Source organism: Fukomys damarensis, unplaced genomic scaffold (assembly GCF_012274545.1).
Source record: "Fukomys damarensis isolate Sample0158 unplaced genomic scaffold, DMR_v1.0_HiC HiC_scaffold_38, whole genome shotgun sequence".
NCBI lineage: Eukaryota > Metazoa > Chordata > Mammalia > Rodentia > Bathyergidae > Fukomys > Fukomys damarensis.
Genome location: NW_022900950.1, coordinates 29,167,029 through 29,188,808, shown reverse-complemented (window position 1 = coordinate 29,188,808; position 21,780 = coordinate 29,167,029). Strand labels below are relative to the sequence as shown.

The 21,780-nt window shown below is 38.9% G+C and overlaps 1 protein-coding gene across 4 annotated transcripts in view; it reads right to left on the bottom strand.

The window, feature by feature from the left end:
• The window catches only part of LOC104862098 (phospholipid-transporting ATPase IB), a 642,570-nt gene that overhangs the window by 560,576 nt on the left and 60,214 nt on the right, over nucleotides 1-21,780 (bottom strand). Inside the window, exon 1 of one of the 4 annotated variants that reach the window (XM_010623808.2) lies at nucleotides 105-301. The exons of 2 other annotated variants lie outside the window; for them this stretch is intronic. The gene's annotated coding sequence lies outside the window, so the exon portion shown is untranslated. One more of the 4 variants, XM_010623806.2, reaches the window with a different exon arrangement.

The window sequence follows — 21,780 nt, the reverse complement described above, 5'->3', positions numbered from 1 at the left end:
GCGGGGCGAGGGGACCACCTGGGCGTGCGCTCTCGGCTGCGGGGCTGGTGGCGAAGACAATGGGGCCGGGCGATGGTGGGGCGCGAAGCCAAAGACACCCCCACCTGGGCGAGGGCCGCTGCGAGCCCCAGGGACGCGCTCTCCCCAGAGACTTCTGGGTTGCTTTGATTGTTCTTAGGCTCGGAGAGGCAAACAGCGCGGGAGAGCGCGGCTTCCCGATCGCCTAAGTGTATTCGCCTCGCCAACACAGCTGTGGACCCGCGCGCCTGTTTCTGTGGTTACCACACGCACCAGCCAGTCTCCTGAAGATTCTGTTAGCCCCATAGTGAAGCCTCTTCTGAGCCAGCCTCCGTCACCTTCCCTTCTCTGCTTGAAAGATACGCTCCTACTAAAACTGCTGTCCATAGGCTCGCAGCCAAAACCATTCTCCAGCCACAAGGCAGTGGCCCACTGTGAGAACTGTCCTTTGGAGCAAGGACCCTGAGATGAGAGGTCACAGAAAAACAAGAGCCCTAAAGATGAAGGCTTATTTTCCTCAAGTCTGCTTTCCCTCTAAAACCTGCCATCTCTTCACCTATCAGAAATGTATGTTGCCATCATTTAAAAAATAAAATGCTCATCTTACTAGAGTAAACCCTAAACTGCAAAGAATACTGTTCATTGTTGTAGAGAACTTTGGAAAGACAAAGTTTTAGCTAAATCATCTTTTCAAATTGATGATAAGAATTATAATCCTTATCATAAGAGATCGACAAACAAAACACAAAATCAGTTATAAGAGCTGCCATGCTGTCCTGAATATCAGGTAAAGGGTAGGTCAGAAGTGAACGAAGACCTTCACCCAAGTTGAAGGTGCCTGGTGGGTACACACTTGGGGTATGGATAGCAGGTCCCTGGTCACAGGCCCGGTACACACCAGCCTTCTTCCTGCTGATCTACCACAAATGGAGAATATTTTTGCAACCAGCCTATATCAAAGAACTGCTTTTCCTTCTGCCACTTACCCTGCATCATTTTCCTCCACAGCATTTATCACCATTATCTGACATTATTTATTTATGGTCTGTCTTCCCGCACCCAAGAAGATAAGTTCTAAGATAGCAGGGATTTGCTTGATTCACTGCAGCGACCTCAGCACCCCAACAGTGCCAGGCACGTAATGGACATTCGTGTTTGCTGGTGAAAAAGACCATCTTTACCCAAGTCATATAAAGGCCTTTGAGCTCCACAAGCAGATGCAGTGCCATATATGGAGTCCAAGCTACACACACTAGTTTGATTCAAAACAGTTCCCTATCCAGACTTCGTCCCTCAGTGACTCTTAACTCCAGGAGCTCTCACAATGGCCTAGCTCCTGGATCCTGCCCTCACAGATTGAGTTACTGGGTGGTTCTTGTTTTGTAAGCCTCATAAGTGATTCTAATGGGCAGCCACTATTGAGAAGCACTTGTTAGATGCTGCTGGTACCAAAAAAAAACTAACAGATCCAGCTCTGGCCCTCTGAAATGTTGACTAACTTTAGATGCAAAGTTATAACCACAGTAACAACTGTCTCCACTTTGTTATCAAGTGACTAAGAATGGGCTTGAAGGTGCTGGGTGGGCAGGTCACAGGTCATTAGCCACTTTTCTGTTGGGGTGAGAAGATGGCAAGGACGGACCCTGGGGACAGATAGAAAAGCTTGAAAGAATGGGTAAAGTTTGTATTAGGAAAGAGAGGGCATTGTGGGCAAGGGCAAAGGCACCTTAAGCAAATTCTGTCAAACAATTTTATCAAGGACCAATTTCTAAAAATCAGTGTTGAAGGCCCAAATACAGAAAGAACAGAAAAGCTCAGGAAAAAAAAAAAAAAGACTGGATGACAAATGCCAGCTGAAGAAGGCTAAACTTCGTCGCTAAAGTCATTTGAAGCCACAGAAGGTTTCCAAGCAGGATAGAAGAGTTTCCTGCAGTGCTGGCAGCAGAAAGAAGACAATCTGTAGATAAGAAGATCAGGAAAGGCTGGGCTTTGGTGGTGCACGCTTGTAATCCCAGCATTCAAGAGGCTGAGGCAGGAATATCATTGTGAGTTTGAGGCCTGCCTGAATTGCATTGTGAGTTCAAGGCCAGCCTGAACTATGACCTTGTCTCAAAACAACAACAGCAACAACAATAACAAATTAAAATGGAAAAGATCAGGGGGAAAGTTAATTCTACAACCTAGAAACAAGGATACAAAAGCACAAGTTAAATAGAGAATGGGAAACGAGGAATGATGACAGAATTAAGGGAAATAATATCTTCCACATGTCACATGTATCAATGGTCACCTTGCTATACTTCAACAGGGCCCAGCCTGGAAATTTTAGGAAGAAATATCATATAGCTCTCCAACACCAAGACTTAGATAAGTTCCTCCTACCTCAGTGGCCTTGAGCTGACCTGCCCCTGCACTGAAGAAAAACATGAATATTCTGAAATAACACAAATCTGTATCACTAAGGAAAACACTATACCATATATAGCAAAGTATATTCTGACTAAGGTTTCCTGAGGACTCCTGAGACAAATCTTGAGTTAATGCACTTCGCAAATGTCACCATATAAAATGAGGGTGTATGCTTACAACTCCCCACATAAATAGGCCCAGTGTCAGCAATTGGTGGGAGTTCAATAAATATCTATTAGTTGAGAAAGAAACCAAAGGGGAGAAAATAACTGAGGGAACATGAGTAGGCAAATAGACATGCACTAAGTTTTTCCCCACAAAGTAGAAATATGGACAAAACAGTTGATGGCCAGGTTATGAGGGAAGGAACTGTATATTGCTCACAGTTATGTCCCTGCCCTGAATGCTGCCTAGCATGCACGAAGCACTGTGAAAGTATATGTCCAATGGACTCATAAAAGGCTAATGTTCTAGGTGTCTTCAAAGTAGCTGCATCGCTGCTGCACCAGTGCCTTCTCCCTTGCCTGGGTACTGAACCTCCCAGGCCACTAAGAATCTGTCTTCTAAGAACATTGATATAGGATCTAAAGGAGACCATTCTATGTGTGGCTGACCTATGAACATTCATATGTTCTCCGGTACTCCAGAGAGACTATCTTCCTCTTACTGAGTGGCCCAGTGGTGAGGAAAGATTTCTTTTGCTATACATATGTAGCAGATAAGAGGAAAGACACAGAAACAGTCCCAACAGCTTTTTGGATTCTGAGTCCAGTCCTTTCCTCCATCCCAGCTGTGTTGGGCTCATTGGTTTCAATGTTCTACCCCATCACTCTATTATTCATAAGCAAATAGCCCAGCCAGCACAATAAAAGAGCACACAGAATCTATCCTGCCCTGTAAGATAGGAGAGCAAGTAAGGTTAAAGAGGAGGGATGAATTGCTACTCACTTATAGATCACCTTGGTGTACCAAGGTTTTAGATGCTTCTAACATAGGTGCCCCTAGATGCCACAACCCAGACCCTGGAGCCCCCAGAGGAAAGTTTTCATGGAACCATCTGGTATGCTGGTTTGGATGAAACCGAAAAATGGCTGGAAGGAGAATGGACAAAGAAAAAAGCACTCTTGCCCCCCTCATCCTCCCTTCAGAGTTTCTGCCACCGTTGGAGAACTGACAGGAAGTTAGGAAATCGAGAGACGGCAGTGAGTGCCCACCAGGACACCATGTAGAAGAGGATAAGTGAGGATCAGGGAGGGGGCCGAGGAGTGTAGACTAGCTGTAGATCACACTAGTGACTCAGGAGCACAAAGGGTGTTTGAGAGACAGGGACACTCACTGTACTGTTCCGAAACTATCAGAAATCCCACCTCCCCCAGCTGCTTGTCCATGGCACAGTGGTAGTCATGCTCTCAACTGCATCACACAAGTCCCCCATCACCTCACCATGTGCAATAAGGACGGCCCCCCTCATTAGGAAGTGGGGACAATGGCAGAGCTATCCCACCAGCAGGTAAGCAGAAGAAGGGAGGATGACACTGACTTCCATTTGTTACATAAACTGTTCTATGGAAATCATTTTTAGAAAGAAAATGGAAAGTCCTAACAGGCTTTTTAAATGTTTTAGACCTAATAAATGTAATAATTATGATATATGCCATGCTTATTACTTACTTTGAAATTTATGTACTATACATAAGTAAATATTAACATAGTAAATGGTAAATAAGTCCAAGAAATTAAAACTTTAAATAAGGAATTAAATTTAAAAGGGGAGTTAAAGCAAATTATTACAAAGTGTTTCATTGCATTAAGTAACACAGAAACAAAATCCTTCACTTTCAAACTGCAACATTTTCCCCCAACTCAACTGAAAATGTTTAAAACTCCAAAGAGATGGTCAAGATCTATCTAACGCATTAAATACTACCTCAGGAAATACACTAGTCTTTCTAAGGCACACAGGCTTTTCTAAATCAGCTCTGGGCTCCTTATGCAGAAGAACCAGAAGAACGCAAAGTAGAGATAAAGGCAGACCTGGCCTAGATGTTATATAACTAAGAAATTGTCCAGTCTCTTTCCTAGTTTCTTGGGAGGGAGTCTCTAGATCCCTAGAGCTTCCCACGTGATTGGAGCATCTTTATAACTTTCCCTGGGGGTCTTGGTACACACACGAGTCTCACAGTGTGTCCCTAGCAAGCTTTAGATGGGATCTGGCCATGCCAGAAAGACCAACCATGTGATTAGAGGGTGACTAGAGGGTTTTGGAGTCAAATGAATTAGAGCCACCTTCCAACCTCTAGGACAGCCAAAGACTGAGTTCAATGATCCTTTTAATAATGCCTACATAATAAAACAATAACAATAAAACAGAGCGAACACCAAAGCTCAGGTGAGCCACCCAGGTTGGCGACTCACAGTTATGTGCTGTGAAGGTAGCTTGTCCTGAGGTCATGGAAACTTCATGTTTGATACTTCCCAGACCTTACCCTATGTGTCTTTCCATTTGGCAGTCTCAATCCTTTATTTAAAAAAAATAAATTTTAACATTTTCCTGAATATTTGAAGGGAGAGTGGTCAGAAGTGCAGGTGGCCCAGCTGCCCCTGAGCTTGTGGCTGGGTCTGAAAGGAGTGCTGTCCTCTAGAGGACTGTGCCTTGTCCTACAAAGATGACCTAACTCTGTAAAAATTGCACTGCAGACATTACTCTGAAGGAGCCTAAAGGGAAACTTTATTAGGAATCACACCACCTATTAACTCGTAGGGAAGATAGGATGATAAGCTAGATCTGGAGAAACTTGAATCCAGTTCTCTTTCCATTGGATCAGGCTGTTTCTTGTGAATTTAGGTAAGTAGCTACCATCAGAGCCTTGGTTTCTTTATCCACAAAATAGAAACTAGAAATGAAGGGTTGGCAATTTTTTTTATAAAATGTGAGAAAATATTTTAGGCTTTGTGAGCCACATAAGGTCTCTGTCTCATATCCTTCTTCTCTCTCCTCCTCCTTCTAATTCTTCTTCCTTTTCTTCCTTTTAAGCACAAAACTTCCATTAAATTTAAAAACCATTTTTTATCATTTGGATCCCCAAAGTCCATGTGTTGAAGGCTCAGTCCCTAGCTAATGGTGCAGTTGGGAAGTGGTGAAGCTAATTTAGGAGCTGGGACCTAGGGTAAGGAGATGAGGTCATTGGGAGTGTGCCCCTGGTGAGTTATTGAGACCATTTCCCCATCTTTGCATCTTGACTGACTCAAGATGAACAGTTCTACCACACACTCCTACCGTGATGTCACTTAACCTGAAGGCCAAGTGACCATGGACTAATGCCTCTGAAACTATAGCCACAATACATTTTTCTTTCCTTTAAATTGTGTCAGGAATTTTGTCCTGGAAACCAAAATCAACTAACCCACCTTATAGTCCACAAGCCACAGTTTGCTGACCTTTCATTTAAAGGAAGTTGTTTTACGGTTGTCAACCTGAGTATATCCCAACTCCCACCTCAAAGAAATACCAGCTTAATTTTTATAAGCTTACATTTTCTAGCTCACATAGGGAGGTATTCAAATCTTATTACATGAATTATGAAGTCAGTTATGTCTTTCTCCTACTTTTTATGCACTGCCCTTGAAAAACACATAAAAATGGTTTTTCTCTGGCTCCAGATATATCTCTAGGCAGACACTGCAATAATTATAGAGCCTTTTAGTGAGAGGCATGCATATACACACACATGCACATGTGCACGCACACACACACACACACACACACACATTCCATTCATCAAAGAGTTCAAGTTCAACTCTGGCCTCTATTCTATATTTACAAAGATGTCTCATATTCTTTTAGAATACAGACATACCAAAAACAGCCCAGCCATCGGAGAAGCACTTAGAGTGATTATTTCTTCTAATCAAAAATAAACAATGAAAATGCAAAATGTGCAAATGCAAAATGTGATTATTCTAGTCTTGGCAGACACAGTTCAGATGGCTTTTCAAGACCCCACTTTGCACAAACTGTGTCTCTCCAAATATAGCATCTGTGATCTACTTCTACCGAAGAATTCAAATAAAAGAATACAAAGGGAAAATTACACTGAAGGGTCAGAATTTCTTATTTCTATAAATACTTATTGGTTTCACTTTTTTTCATTTTACAGGGATGAAGATGCAAAAAGTAACAAGCTATATAGGCTATTTATGATTTAAAATATTGCTAGATGTTGAATTCATTCAAGTATTAAACACCTCCTAGATATTAGGCATTTGGGAACAGAAAGGAGAGGTATATAGTCTGAGGGATAAACTTACATTTATTGGCGAGAGAGACCCAGAAATATGGGATGTAAAGCATACAGATGACTGCCAGGCTACAGGAGGGCTAAACAAGTGGAATGATTTCATTATGGAAGTAGATGAACTAGGCTTACAAGAATAAGTCTGATTTTCAAACAGAGAAAGTACGGGTCCTTCCAGGTGTAGCTGCACGGGCAAGAGAAACACGCCAGGGATCCTTTATTTAAACCTTGCTGCCTCCTGTACTTTGGGTGAAAGGTGAGCCATAGTAATTTGAAGCTTTGTTTCCAATAAGCACAGCAATAGGAACTGGGCTTCTGTTCCTGAAGCCCATTCTTTACCTTATAACAAAATGCATCATGTAAATGAAGTGAAGACAAATCCGCTTTTAAGGAATATTTATTTCACATATAAAAACAGAACTATAAAAACAGCTATGTTTCAAGCATTCAATTCAGAGGATTTTTCCTTTATGAGCTGTTTCAGTGGAGGCTTAAAAATATGTTTAGTGACTTCTCCATAGCAACTAGCTGTGTTAGGAAAGATATTCTCCATTTTTCCTAGACTTCAAATATGAGCTCAGAGTAGGAATTCCAACTCTAAAATCCCAATGCCAATTTAATATGCATGAACACAATCACCTGCAAGGCACTGATTCCAGGAAGCTAAAATCTGCAAATGTTCAAATCCTTTATGTAAAATGATGTCACGTTTGCATAGAACATACACACATCTTCCCACATAGTTTAAGTCATTTCTAGGTTACCTATAATATATAATAGAGTCTATATGGCATCCAAATAATTGTTGAGCTGTGTTGTTTTATTACTTATACTATTTTTATTGTATTTTTTCAAATACTTTCCATCTGTGATTGGACGAACCTGCACAACTGAAGAGTCAACTGTACAGTCTTTAACAGTTAATCCCAGAAGAGGTGCAGGAGTTTTTCGAGTTGAGCTTTGCCTATATTATGCTCTTTGAAGATGCACAACTAACTCCTTGCCCAAAGGCACATGGATTCACTGCATCTGGCCACATAGCTAACTAACATCACTGGTGACCATTCTACACTGTTCTTATAGTTTTCTCTTTCTTTCTCAAAAACAGCGATTCTGCTTCATATCCAAGGACTTGCTGCCTGCTCTTCCTTCTACCTGGAGTGCTCTGCCCTCATCTTTGCCTTGCTAACTAACTCCTTCCCATTACTCAGGCCTCACTTCTCCACAGAAGTACCTCCTGAGCCTCACCCTAAATTCAGTATTCTCACTCTGAGCTATTCCTCAATATCACACATCCTTTCTTTCATTGCTTTTATCTATCACTCCTTGGAATTTCTCTATTCATTTTATGTCTTTTAACACTTCACATGAGCTCCAGGATGGCAGGGCCCATGCTCATTATAGCTGCCTCTGCATCCAGAGGCATGGGACACACAAGGCAGTCAATAGATGTGTTCAACACAGGAATCAAGGGAGCACAAAATTTCATGTTCTGCTTAAGTGAATAGAGGAAAATGCCACTCCATAAATAAAGGCGTCAACTAATCTGCAACTGATGTGTCCACTTCTTAAAACACCACCCAATAATTACCTGGAAAAAGTGGAAATGTCAGATTTGGTTTGGAGCTCAGTCTAATTGGGAAAGTTCATGTAAGCAATTTTAGTCTCTCTTGAATAAAGATACTTCATCCTCCTCTTCTTCTCTCCTTTAAATTGTCTGAGTAAGTGGAAGATAGGAACGGAGGTATGAGATGTTGGCATAAATGCCTTCTCTCCTCTGCTCTACAAGTGATTTTCCTGATGCCCCTGCTTAGATTTGTGGCTACAATGTATGCCTGGCCTGGCTTGGGCATCAAAGGGCATTAATGTTCTCTACATGCCTCACCTACACTCCTGCCTTACCTGTGGCACCCACAGCACTGCCAGGCTGTGCATCCAGCCTGTCCATCAGCCATCTTCTACAGCCCAGATAACGCGGGCCCTTGGAAGGCCCAGTAGCTTTCACATTAGCTCCCAGGGCCCCTCAAAAGTATAAGTGAGGAGTTAAGAAAAACTACACATTCTGATCTTCAGTATTATCCTCACTTAATACTTACACCTCACCTCTGGTTGAGGACTCTTTCTCCAGAGAAGGAAACAGTAAAACATATCACATTTCTTTCTTCTCTCTCTACCTAACTTCCACTCTTGAAGGCCAAAAGCAGAGATAAGATTTTTCATGTAATTTCTCAACACTGTTCTCCTTCTAGATTCCAAACAATGCCTAGAAATCCCACTGAAGTATTTCTTCCATGAATAAAATGGTACAAATCAAGCCACGTAAGCTATTATGAATGTGATGAAAGGGTGGGAGATTAATCTAGAAGGTCCTTTGAACAACAGGTGTGCTTGCTTGTTTCTGCTGTTTCTGAAAGGCATAAGCTGAAAAGGCCCTGAGGTTTTCTTGCCATTGCTTGTCATCCTTCCCAAGTAGGTGGAGGCTCTGAGCCTGAGAGTCCAATTTTGCCTACAATAGACAAATGCTCCAATTGCCACCCCAGTTTCACTTGCACAGAAGCCTTTATGACAGCTTATTATAAGATCCTAACTTTCTTCTTAGGAACCTAGCCTCTGCTTCCAACAGCAATATTAACATAAACTTCAAAGTTTCTATAGTCAGATTTGAACCAGTATCTTACCCAAATTAAAGGAAAAAAGATTTACTTTGGACCATGGTTTCAGAGGCTGGCTCTGGTGCTATGGGCCTGAGGCGAGGCAGAACATCATGGCAGTGAGTCACAGAGGAGCAAAGTTGTGCACTTCACAGCAGCCAAGGAACAGAGAAAGAGTGAAGAGCCAGAGAGGAAGGGGCCAGGAGCAGGCACAGTCCCCAAGTTACATCCCAGTGATCCAGTCCCTTCAACTAGGCCTCACCTCCTGTTTCCATCACCTCCCAACAATGCAATTATGATCTCATCAATAGATGAATCCACTGATTAAATTAGAGCCCTAGTAATACAATCACTTTCCAAAACCCATCAGCAGCTAAATCTTCGACACAGTAACCACAATAGGCCTTTTGTGGGGACACATCATATCCCAAGCACCACAGCAAATCAACATGGAAGACAGCTCACTCACCTTTACTCTCAAATCTATTCTCATGAAACAGAGATTTCACAGCATGATAGCTTTTCCTACACTTCTCACTGATCTGAAATTTTGTGTAACACATTCTCTTCTCAAACACAAAAGTGAAAATGCTTAAAATATGGAAAAAGCTTTAAAAAGGAAATGTATATGGAATCATCTGACTGCCCAACATCCTTAACAAGTTCAATGTAACCAGATCAGTTTGTTTTTTTCTGCCATGTCACTTATGGGGTCATAAATAGTTATGATAAAAAGCACAACTATTTTTGTTAAGCCCACTACTAACTCAGTTTTTTACCTGTGTTAGACAAAGTCAAATCTGCCAATGGCTTCTCCCTTGGGTTCAAATTTTAGTCTTACAATAAAGTCTGAACTCTGGAAAATTCGCACATTCACACTGACACCGTTAACATAACAGTTTCATCATAGCTACTAGCACAGATGTTATAATGAACTCAACTCTAATTCTCAAGCAGAATCCTACAGTTCCTGCTTGAGGAAACCCAAAAACTAATTTCTTAATCTTCCAGACCACAAACACTGATAAGCTTATCTATTTCTGAGAACAACTGAAAATAGTTAATAGGAAACTTATAGAATTTACTTATATAACTTATAATTGCGAAGTTTTTAAATTAAAAATTCTGTTAACTTATATGATTGTAGTTGTCAAAACAAAATATATAATACCACAGGTTCACTTGCTAAATATCTAAAATTGTTACCTTATTGCCCCAGAGTTTGTTAAGAGACTCCCCAGAATTTCTCTGATTATTTTTACCTTATATTCCACCAAGGAATTCTATCTGGCCCAATTATAAGTCTCAAATTTGTGTTTCAAATCCTAAGGAGCATCCTTCCATTATTATCTTCTACCCTATTACTCCTGGACTTTAGACTTCTAAAATGAATCCTGTATTTTCTGTGCATGTGCGTGCACGCACACACACACACACACACACACACACACACACACACACACACACACACACACACACACACACACACAAATTAGCTGCATATTGCATTAACTAACCCAACAAGTTCTCTTCCTAATGTGTAAGTACAATTCATGTTGAAAAATATTTACTGTATCTAAGATTGTCAACAGATTTTTATCATAGAGAAGTACTAGGTCACAGAGATTCTATATCAATTACTCAAACAAGTATGAGTACCTAGACTGGAGTACTGTTAACATAGTTATGAGAAACCAAAGACCAAAACCTGTAAAAGGTCATTCCATTATAGCTGTTCAAAGTGCATTAAAATGGGCATTTGTGAACTATCAACATAATATTTATACTTCAATTTGCATTTATGTATCTATTTTGAATATTAAGCATACGTTGATCACATTTAAAAAAACAGACTAATACTGTGCTATCCAATATGGCAACCACTAGCCACATGTGACTACTGGATATGTAAAATATGGCTAATCTAAATACACAATTTAGGGCCAGAGATTTAGCTCAGCAGTTCCACCACCTGCCTTACAAGCACTAGGACCAGAGTTTGATCCCCAGTACCAAAAAGATAAATAAATAAAAACATAATTTAAACATGTTGTAAGTGTGGAATACATTGAACTTCAAAGATATAGTATAAAAATATAAAATGTCTTAATTTTATATTAATAGAAAGATGGAATAATATTCTGGATATACTGAATTCAATAAAATGTACTATTAAATTATAAATATGCCCACATAATTATCTTGGACAGTACTAGTTTAGCAGTTACAAATTTATTATTTATTAATAATTATTTGGCCAGGCATGGTGGCACACTCCTGTAATCCCAGCACTTGGGAGGCTGAGGCAGGAGGATCGTTGTGAGTTCAAGACCAGCCTGGGCTACATAGTGAGTTCTAGATCAGTCTCAACTGCATAGAGAGACCCTGTCTCAAAAAAACTAAAAAAATAATAATAATAATAATTATTATTATTATTATTATTATTATTATTATTATTTCACATTGTCAATTACACCATTAAAGGTGTAGGGAAGTAGGAAGGGTAGGGGAAAGGAAATAAGGGGAAAAAATATGAGAAAATGAAAAAATGGAAATAAAGTTTTTGTAAATAGTAAAGGGAGGAAGGGGTAAAAGGAGGGCAGGGGTAAAGGGAAAAAATGAGAACCAAGACCTGTCATGTAAAGGTACAAGATCCCAATGATGAATGTAACTGTACTGTATACATAAAAGTACCAATAAACTCAATGAGAAAAAAAAATAATAATTATTATTATTGTACCCCTAATTTGCTTCTTATATATCAACTACCAAACCAATCCTTTCTCTCCCCCGCACAGCCCTGCCCACCCCTCATTTAAACCTGTAGGTTTTATCTAAAGGAGGAACTATAATTTCAGTACTAGCTGGAGTAAACCCAACAGAGAAGACAATCCTCTGCATCCTAACAGGGAGGACTAACACCTCACCAAGCTGATTCAGCCTTCTGGAAAACTCCCCATCCACTTGTGATTTAGGGATCAGAACCCCTGTGATAAAATCCAAGTTGCCATCAAACTGAAACACTTTTTTCTAGAACTTTAGTGTCTCCTTAGAGGTTAGCATGGTAGCCCGCTCCTGCTTATCATAACGTGGCTTTGTTTTCCATGGTTTCATTTATCCCCATGAACTCACAAGTCTGAAAATGTTGTATAAAAATTCCAGAAACAAAAAATTTTAAAGTTTTTAATTATTTCTACTACAGTATATTATTACAATTGTTCTATTATCTTATTAGTTGTTTTAATTTCTTACTGTGCCTAATTTATAAATTAAACTTTATTATAGGGATGTGTATATAGGAAAAAATAATACAGTGCTTGATGCTGTAAACATAGTATATACACCACTCTGAGACTCTGGAACACAGCAGTATATTTAGTTTATGCTAATTTCTCATAAAATGAATGAACTAGATACAATCTTACTTCAAATTATAGACAGAGAAAATAATTACTACTGCCAGGCAGTTAGAAATGAAGCTTACAGCAAAAATAGGCCCCAAACAAAAAATACATACACATTTACTAAGCACAGTAACCCTGAGGTAGTACAAAGTGTTAGAACCTCAACCACAAAAGCAACCTTAATTAGGCACAAGGTAATCACTTATGTCCACAATAACCATTTTGAGTCATGAAGAAAAGTTTATATAATACTTTGCTATGCATCTGATGCTTTGCTCTAAGTCATTTGTAATTCAAAAGTTTCCCAAATTAAATGTTTAATTCATTAGAACATCTTCAAGGGCCATGGATTTGGCTTAGTGGTTCCACTGCCTGCCTTGCAAGCACAAGGGCCTGAGTTCGATCCCCAGTACCACCACAAAAAAAAAAAAAAAATCTTCAAGCATCAACTTTACTCACTTAATTCAGTATTTATTCATGAAGCTAAAGAAACTATTTGCTGTTTTAAATATTTGAGATCTTCCTCAAAATATGAAATGGTTAGAACAACATAGAGTAGTGCATATTAAATGCATCTGAGTCTACAAATTCTCCTGTAACCAATAAATTACTACCAAATATTCAGCAAAAACTTAAACAGAATATCAATCTTTAATTGCATTTTCTCTAAACACTACATTGGTATATGACTTATACAACAATATCATAGCCACATAGGTATAAAAACCAGTCATAAGTTTATAAGCAAAGAAAAGCACATAAATAGAACAATAAAATTATCTTAGTGAAATAAAGATCAAGATGATACTTGTGCCTAAATAAAAGAATATAATACTCTTAGTATGCACTCTCTTATATGCAGACTTCAAAGGTGGAGAAGATGCTAGACATTAATGCATTTTCCCATTTCCCATAAGGCAAGAATCTCTTATGTGACCAACATTTCAGGTTGAAAATTAGTGCTCCTTAAAACTCATAGACTTCTTTAAATTCATGGAGAATATATTTGCTTAGAAAGAATACCTCTCTTCCACTTCAATTCCACATTTTGATAATGGAACTCAGCATGATACCTGTGTTTTGGACATGGGGTGACTTTCCACTACTGTAAAAACAATCTATGTTAGATGATATTCAAGCAACAGACTCCCTCAAACTCTACAGGTAAACCTAGAAAGTCTAAACTTATTTAGAAGACAGGAAAACAACATATCAAAAGCTAAGAGATATAAATTAAAATGAGGTTACCCCTCTCACAAAGGGACAAAGTTTAAAAGACATTACTTGGGATTTCTGTCTCAGAATCATGAGAGTGTAAGGAGGGCCAGACTAGCTTTTCTACTATAATAATTACAAAATTGTACAAAGTAGAGGAAACAATTGTTTTCTAAAATCAAACAATAGACAGTGTAGCAGAGCAGTGATTTACAGGAAGATGGTAATTTAAACTTAACTATACTAAGTATAAATATCCCAAACACCCCCATTAAAAGGCAGAGATTATCAGACTGAACTAAGAAAACAAGATACAATTATATGCTGTGTACAAGAAACAGATGGGCTAAATGGAAATGATATCTTGTAAAGAGTCAATTGACTGAGAGAAATTAACAATCCCAAATATTTAGAAATCTATGAAATACATGAAGAAAAACCAATAGATCTACAAGTAGAAATAGAAAAGCTACAATTAAAGTCAGAGGCTTCAATACCATACTTCTTTCTTAATAATTGACACAAGGACAAAGAACATTGGTGCCAATTAGAAAGATGTGAAAAATACATAGAGCAAAGGAACACCTATGGCACCCCACCCCATAGATATGTACAGGCCATTCATCAAGATGAGCCTACACTACACAAATCATTTGCCACCTATATCATACAAGAAGTCTTCATTTAGATGGATTGAAATGATGTAAAATAGATTTTATATCTTAGAAATCAATAATAAAAAATTATCTGGAAAAATTGCAGGCATTTGCAAAATCAAGCAACTTAACTGTAGGGTAAAAGAAGAAATTGGGAAACATATTGAACTGAATAAAAAGATCAACATTTGTGTGACATAACGTGAAAAAAGTAGAAAAGGTCTAAAATAAGTGTACTTTCTTAAAAAGGTGCAAATTAAACTCAATGTACAGTAAAAAGGAGAAACTGAAAAACAAAAGGAACAAACAAAAATTTTAAATTGCTATTTTGAAAAGAACATTTTCTGTCTATTAATCTATCTTATGGACGTCACAATGTTTTTTGGTAGTGATGTTCAGAATAGAACAAGGTGAGAAATTATTGTGTCAAGTTAAATTATGCTGTTTGCCCGAGACTATCTTGCAATTATTTTTAAAATGTTACAGGTAGGTATGTGGTTAACCTGGGAAAAAATCAATGATATGTTAAACAAATAAAGCAGGTTTTAAAACATGATGCTATCTCCTCCATTTTTCTAAAAGGCTATTTTGGATAGATTAAATCTCAGAAAGATGTAAGATCTACAACTACTATTAGATGGTAGTCTTATTAAGAATGATTTCTTATAAGGAAATGCTATCTCCCTATTTCACTATTGACTATCTTATTTTTATATTTATAAAATTAATAAAATTTTAATCTGTTAGTTTAAACTCTTCAAACAAAAAACTAAGCTTTCAATTTCTCTCAATAACCTGCAGTTACCCTGATCTGATTATTATATGTCATAGAATATATTGAAACATCACACTGTACCCCATAAATATGTATAATTTCTGTGTTAATTTTTAGGTGGGGAAAATTCTTTCTAAAATGTTCCATTAAAATATTTCAAGCCAGGGATTTAGCTCAGCGGTTTGGTGGCCTGCCTTGCAAACACAAGGACCTGAGTTCAATCAAAAATATATATATATTTCTTAAGTAATAATAAAGGTAGGATAGTCTAGTACACAAACTCTGCATTAACCTAAAATTTTTTTGTATTCATCAAAGCCTAAGTATTTGTATAGCTTTAATAAGAAGGAAAGATTATTTAGAATGAAAATTAAATTTTGTCTATTCATTTAGCTTAAAAAGCAATTTAAAATTAACATTTAACACAATGACTTAGCAACTTTCTAGCTATCCCACTGTTTTTTAGAATAGGTTTAAGAAGATAAATTATATGAACCTCTAAATTTTTTTCTACAGAATCCAATGAGAAAATTTTATGATTCTTTTCTGCTTAGCAAAAAAAATATTTTGTTCTGCTCTAGTCAGACAGATTTATTTTGTATAAATTTTGAATTTGTAATGCTCCTCCTACAATAAATAGTTCATTCAATGAGAAACTTCATAAAAATACCAATTGACTCAATACTGCAGTCCCCTGAGAAGACATGGGGTTGGCAAAGTCATTCAGCTCCATTTTTTTTTTAAATGGAATGAACAACACAGATGTTGAACTCCAAGCAGAAGCATTTTGTTCTGCCCAGGTACACAAGTCTCAAATTCACTTGCTCAACATACTTGATTAGCTACTACAGTTAGTAATGTTCTTACTTGAGGAACGGGACAGGGCAAGGCAATGAAATGAGAAGGAACTACATAAAGAGGATTTGAACAAGTACTGCTCTCATGGGGGTGAGGTGGGGTTAGGTGAATAAAATAATCTACATTCAGTGTGGAGCTACAAGTGCCATAAGAGTTAGGTGCCATGCCTTCCATAATAGTTTACCCAAACCTCTGTGTGTGTTAGGGAGTGAGGCTCAGGAGAAGATTATGGCGTCCCACACACAGTGACACAGGCAGGAAGCAACTGTTGTTTTATGTCTAAAATGTCCTCCAAAGCCCCATGCACTCATAGACGGGGCTTTGAGGAGGTGACTGAATCATGGGTGTGTGATACTGGATCACGAGCACGTGATACTAGATTAATCCACTGATGGGTTCAGGCCTGGGTGTGATGCTAGGGGGTGAGGCCTGGGAGGTTATATCCTCCTCCTCTGATCCTTCTTGCAGGAGCCTGCCTTGCCATGGACTATTTCTCCTCTGCCACACCCTTCTGCTATGCTGGCCTGTATTGGAGCCAGATGACTGTGAAGTGAAACTCCTACAAACTATAAATTGAAATAAATGCTTGCTCCTTTAACTTACATTTGTCTGGTATTTTGCGCTGGCGATGAGAAACTAAGACAGTGACCTAGAGGGTGGTCCAGTGAGAACCAGAGCATGCACCAGGAAGGCAGCACAGGAAGCAGTATTGCCATCACTGGCACTAGGGGCACTCACTGTGGTCAGGGGCATTTTCTACCTCTCTCTCTCGCTATCTATCTCTCTGTCTTTTCTCTTCTCCTTCTATCGCTCCTTCTTTCCTCCCTCTCTCTCTCTCTCCCTCTCTCTCTCTCTCTCTCTCTCCCCCTCTCTCTCTTTCCCTCATTAAACCCGACAAGGCCTGCATTAACCTCTTCCTGTAGACAGGAAATCTGCATCTGATCACTGGACAAGCTGGCGTGTGCACCTTGTGTGGCAGAGCTGGGAGGGATGGCAAATCAAGCTCTCCACCGCCGGCCACCCAATGCCCACACGGAACAGCCACTGTCTCCAGGCTCTCATCCCCTGGCTGCCACCACCTTGCCCCACCAGATTTCTACTGATCCTTGAAGGACCTTCTGGCTTTTGCCCCTGCTCTCCCCACACCTAGTCATCCTCTACAAGAGTCTCACTCACTGTTTGTAAGGAGTGAGTCTTCTCTCTCACCTTCTCTGCAGCCCCCTTTAGAATTTAAATTATCTTTTTATTATATACTTTCTGGTTAAGAAGCAGAATACAACTTCACACCAAAACTTGCAGATGTAGATTTTTGGCTAAAATTAAAAATTCAATACTTGACTGAAGTCAGCATACCTCAATGCAGTCAATAAAACCACTGCCCAATTTGAGCTAGGAACAGTACAAGCACTTAGGACAAAGATAAATGAGACAGCTTCTGCCCTTCACAGCTCCTCCATTGTAGGAGTAAAGGAGTCAAAGACATGAGTAATTTCCAAAGAGGTCAGATGCTGTCAGTAGCTTAAGTATCGAAGTCCACAGGGGCATGTAGGTTACTTCTGGAGCAGATCAGAGGAAGATGAGGGCGATGCCAAGAGGAGATAAACATTCAGGCCTCTATTTTGAGAACAAAGGATGTGCCAGGCATGATGGTACATGCCTGTAATCCCAGCACTCAGAAGCTAAGACAGGATGATCACGGTGAGTTCAAAGCCAGTCTGCGCTATATAGTGAGTTTAATTTTAAAGCCAGCCTGAATTACATAGTAAGACTGTCTGAAAAAAAAAGAAAGAAGAGGAAAAAGAGGAAGAAGAAGAAAAGAAGAAGAAGAAGAAGAAGAAGAGGAGGAGGAGGAGGAGTTGGAGGAAGAGAAGGGGGAGGGGAGAGGGGGAGGAGGGGGAGGAGGAGGAGGAAGAGGAGGAAGAAAGATAGATGAAGGCAGGAGCTGCACAAAATGACATTCTAGGTAAAAGCAACAATATACGTAAAGTCCCCAAAGTGATAATGAATCTGCAGCATTACATTCTAGAGGCCATAAAAAGATCTACCTGGCTAGAAAACAAGAGGTGCATCATATGTGAAGGAAGATGTGAGAGCGGTGAGAAGAAACCCAAGTCTAAAGGAGCTCCAGGTCCAGGGCAGTGATCTGAATGCAGAAACCGTCTGAGAGACACTGAAGAAGCTGCAGGATGACAGGATATGATCAGCTTCACTGGGTGGATTAGAGAAAGATGGCGGACAGGTTAAAGCACGGTGGGGATAAAACGGGAGAGAAATAACGCTCCATATTCTGGGGGTAGCAGAGATAAAAGAAGCAGGAAAATTGGGGAAATATTCAATCACTGAAATCAATAAGGTGATCCACAGAGAATGGAAAGCAGACGCAGGACCGATACCGTAGTGCTGGGCAGGGGCCATCACTGGGAGCATCATTAACCACTGCACAAAAATGGCATTTGGGTGGGAAGAACAGAAAGAAGAGATGCTGGAGAAAGAAGGCTTTTCCTGGGACATTTCTAGGTTGTGGTTTCTTTGAAGCCTTCAAATGGAAACAGTACACATTTGGACATTTACATAGAGAAACTGGAGACAGATGTGGACTGGAGATTGAGGAAACATTGTTGTGGGAAGAGTGTGTGAAGCAAGATGGTCTAAGCACAGATCACAGAATAAGAGAATGGGTAATGCTGGATATGTTACATGACATGGCTTAGAGGGACATTCATAGCCTTAAACACTTACAAAAGGAAAAAGGTGGAAAATAAATGAGCTAAGATGTAATCTTCAGAAACTAAAGCATGAACAGCAAATTAAACAAGAAGCAAAGGAGAGAGAAAATCATAAGGAAATGCAATGAATTAAAAAATAGAAAACAAAGGCTAATGAAAGATTTATTGGCAATATGTAATCCAGAAATCTGAATACAGAATGAAAAATAACTACAAAGAAATACAAGAAAGACTCCAATAATACAGGAAAAATATTTTTTTAAATCAGTGAATGTATTTACCACAAATTCAAAGCTTATGCACAGCAAAAGAAATAATCAACAGAGAACAATGGGAAAAGATTTTGCCAGCTGCTCTTCTGACAGTTAATATCTTGAAAAAAAATCAGCTAGTGAACTGAATAGATGCTTCCCCAAAGAAGAAGTACAAACAGACTGAAAGTAGATGAAAAAATGTTCCTCACCTTTCATCATTAGAGAAATGCAAATCTAAACAACTCTGAGATCTATCTTATCCCAGACAGATTGGTAACAAAGAACACTAAAAACAGAAGCTGATGAGGATGTGGGGGAAAAGAAATCCTTCTACATTGTTGGTAGGAATATAAACTAGTAAAGCCATTATATAATCAGTAGAGATTCCTCAAAAAAAAAATAAAAACAGAAATTGCATTGGACTGAGCTATATCATTCCTGGATATATGCTCAAAAGAGTGAAAGGCACCATACTATAATACATGCCTACATTGTTTCATTGGCTACATAATGAAACAAGAAAAATATCAAGTTATAAGGATGAGATTAAACTGTAAAAAAGGGAACTTGGTTTATAAGATTTGCAGTTATTTCTTGAATATGACACCAAATGCACAGGCAACAAGAAAAAATTAATTGGCTTCACAAAATTTTTTAAAACTGTGCATCAACAGAGGAAAAAGGCAACCCACAGAATGACAGAACATTTACAAATAAAATCAATTTGAAATAGGAAGAAAAGGGCTAAAGGTGTAGGGAAAGTAGGAAGGGCAGGGGAAAGGTAATAAGGGAAAAGATAAAAATATGAGAAAATGAAAAAATGGAAACAAAACTTTTGTAAATGGGTAGGGGAGGAGGGTTGAAGGGAGGGCAGGGACAAGGGGAAAAAATGAGAACCAAGATTTATCATGTAAAGGTACAAGATTCCAATGATGAATGTAACTGTACTGTATACCTAAAATGTACCAATGAATTCAAAGAGAGAAAAAATAAATAAATAAAATATCTGCTAAAGGATTCATAGCCAGAATATATAGAAAACCATAATACCCAACATCAACAAAACAACTCAATTCAAATCTGGGAAAGACTTGTGAAGACATTTCTTCAAAGATATGCAAATGTTCAACATCAGTCATCAGGTATGGCAAATCAAAACTATCCTGGGGGGTAAGGATGAAGCTCTATGCAAGGCCCTGGCTAAATACCAGTACAAGATAGAAAGAAAAGAAAAAAGAGAGAGAGAGAAGAGAGGATAGGAGAGAAATAAAATTTTTTAAAAAGGAAGAAAGAGAGGAAGGAAGGAGAAAGAGAAAGGGAGGGGGAAGGAAGAGAGAGAGGAAGGAGAGGAAGAGAGGGAGGGAGGGAAAGGGAAAAGGAGGAGGAAAGGAACGAGGGCCATGGGCTACCATCTCACACTCATTAGCATGGCTACTATTTAAAAAAAGAAAGAAAGAAAATAACAAGTAAGAAGGTAGAAAAATTGAAAATTTGGTGAGCTGTTATCAGGAATATAAAATGGTACAATTTCTGTGGAAAATAGTACTGTAGTTCTTCAAACATTATAAACAGAATTATCACATGATCTAACAAATCCACCTCTAGGTATGGTATGTACCCAAAAGAACTGAAGTTAGCAAGATCACAGCAGGTTAATAGCAGCATTACTCACAACAGCTCAAACACAAAAGCAATTAACCAAAGTGTCCACAATGGCAGAGTAGATGAGCAAAATGTGGAGTACGTGTGCAGAGGAACATCACTCAGCTTTAAAAAGAAAGGAAATTCTGACACATGCTACAACACATGTGAACTTCAGGACATCTGCCAAGTGAAATCCACCAGTCAACAAAATATTGCATGATTCCACTTACATGAGGAACTTAGAGTAGTCAAAGCCATAAAGACAGAAAGAACAAATGGTAGTTATAGAAATGGTAGTTATCCAGCTGGAGCAATGAATACAGAGCTAGTGCTCAGTGGGTACTGCAGAATTTCATTTTGCAAGATGAAAAGAGTTCTTATGTCTGAAAGAATCATAATTTCTATCTAGATTATGAAACGTGAGTACGCATGCCGGGTGGTGGACACCTGCAATCCCAGCACTCGGGAGGCTGAAGAAGGAGGATCTCCATGAGTGCGAGGCAGGCTGGGACCACATAGTGAGTTCCAGGCCAAACTAAACTACAAATTGAGATCCTGCCTCAAAATAAAAAAATAAATAAAACAAAATGAAACAGAAAAACTTGAGTACAAATTCCATTGAATGATTTCATAAGACATGAGACGATAAGTTTAAAAGGAGAACTCTACAAGTGGTTCCTGAACAGGCTCATGGATTTTCCCATGCAGGTCTGTAACTACGTGGATTTGATCTAAATCACTCTCAGTTCTGTGCTCAAGATAAAAACATTCAATTGTCAAAAGTCATTTATTCTGAAAAACAATGCTTTACATTCTTTTCCTAACTATAGTTTTCATCAGTTATAACATTTACCACTTAAAAGATGGCAAGAAAT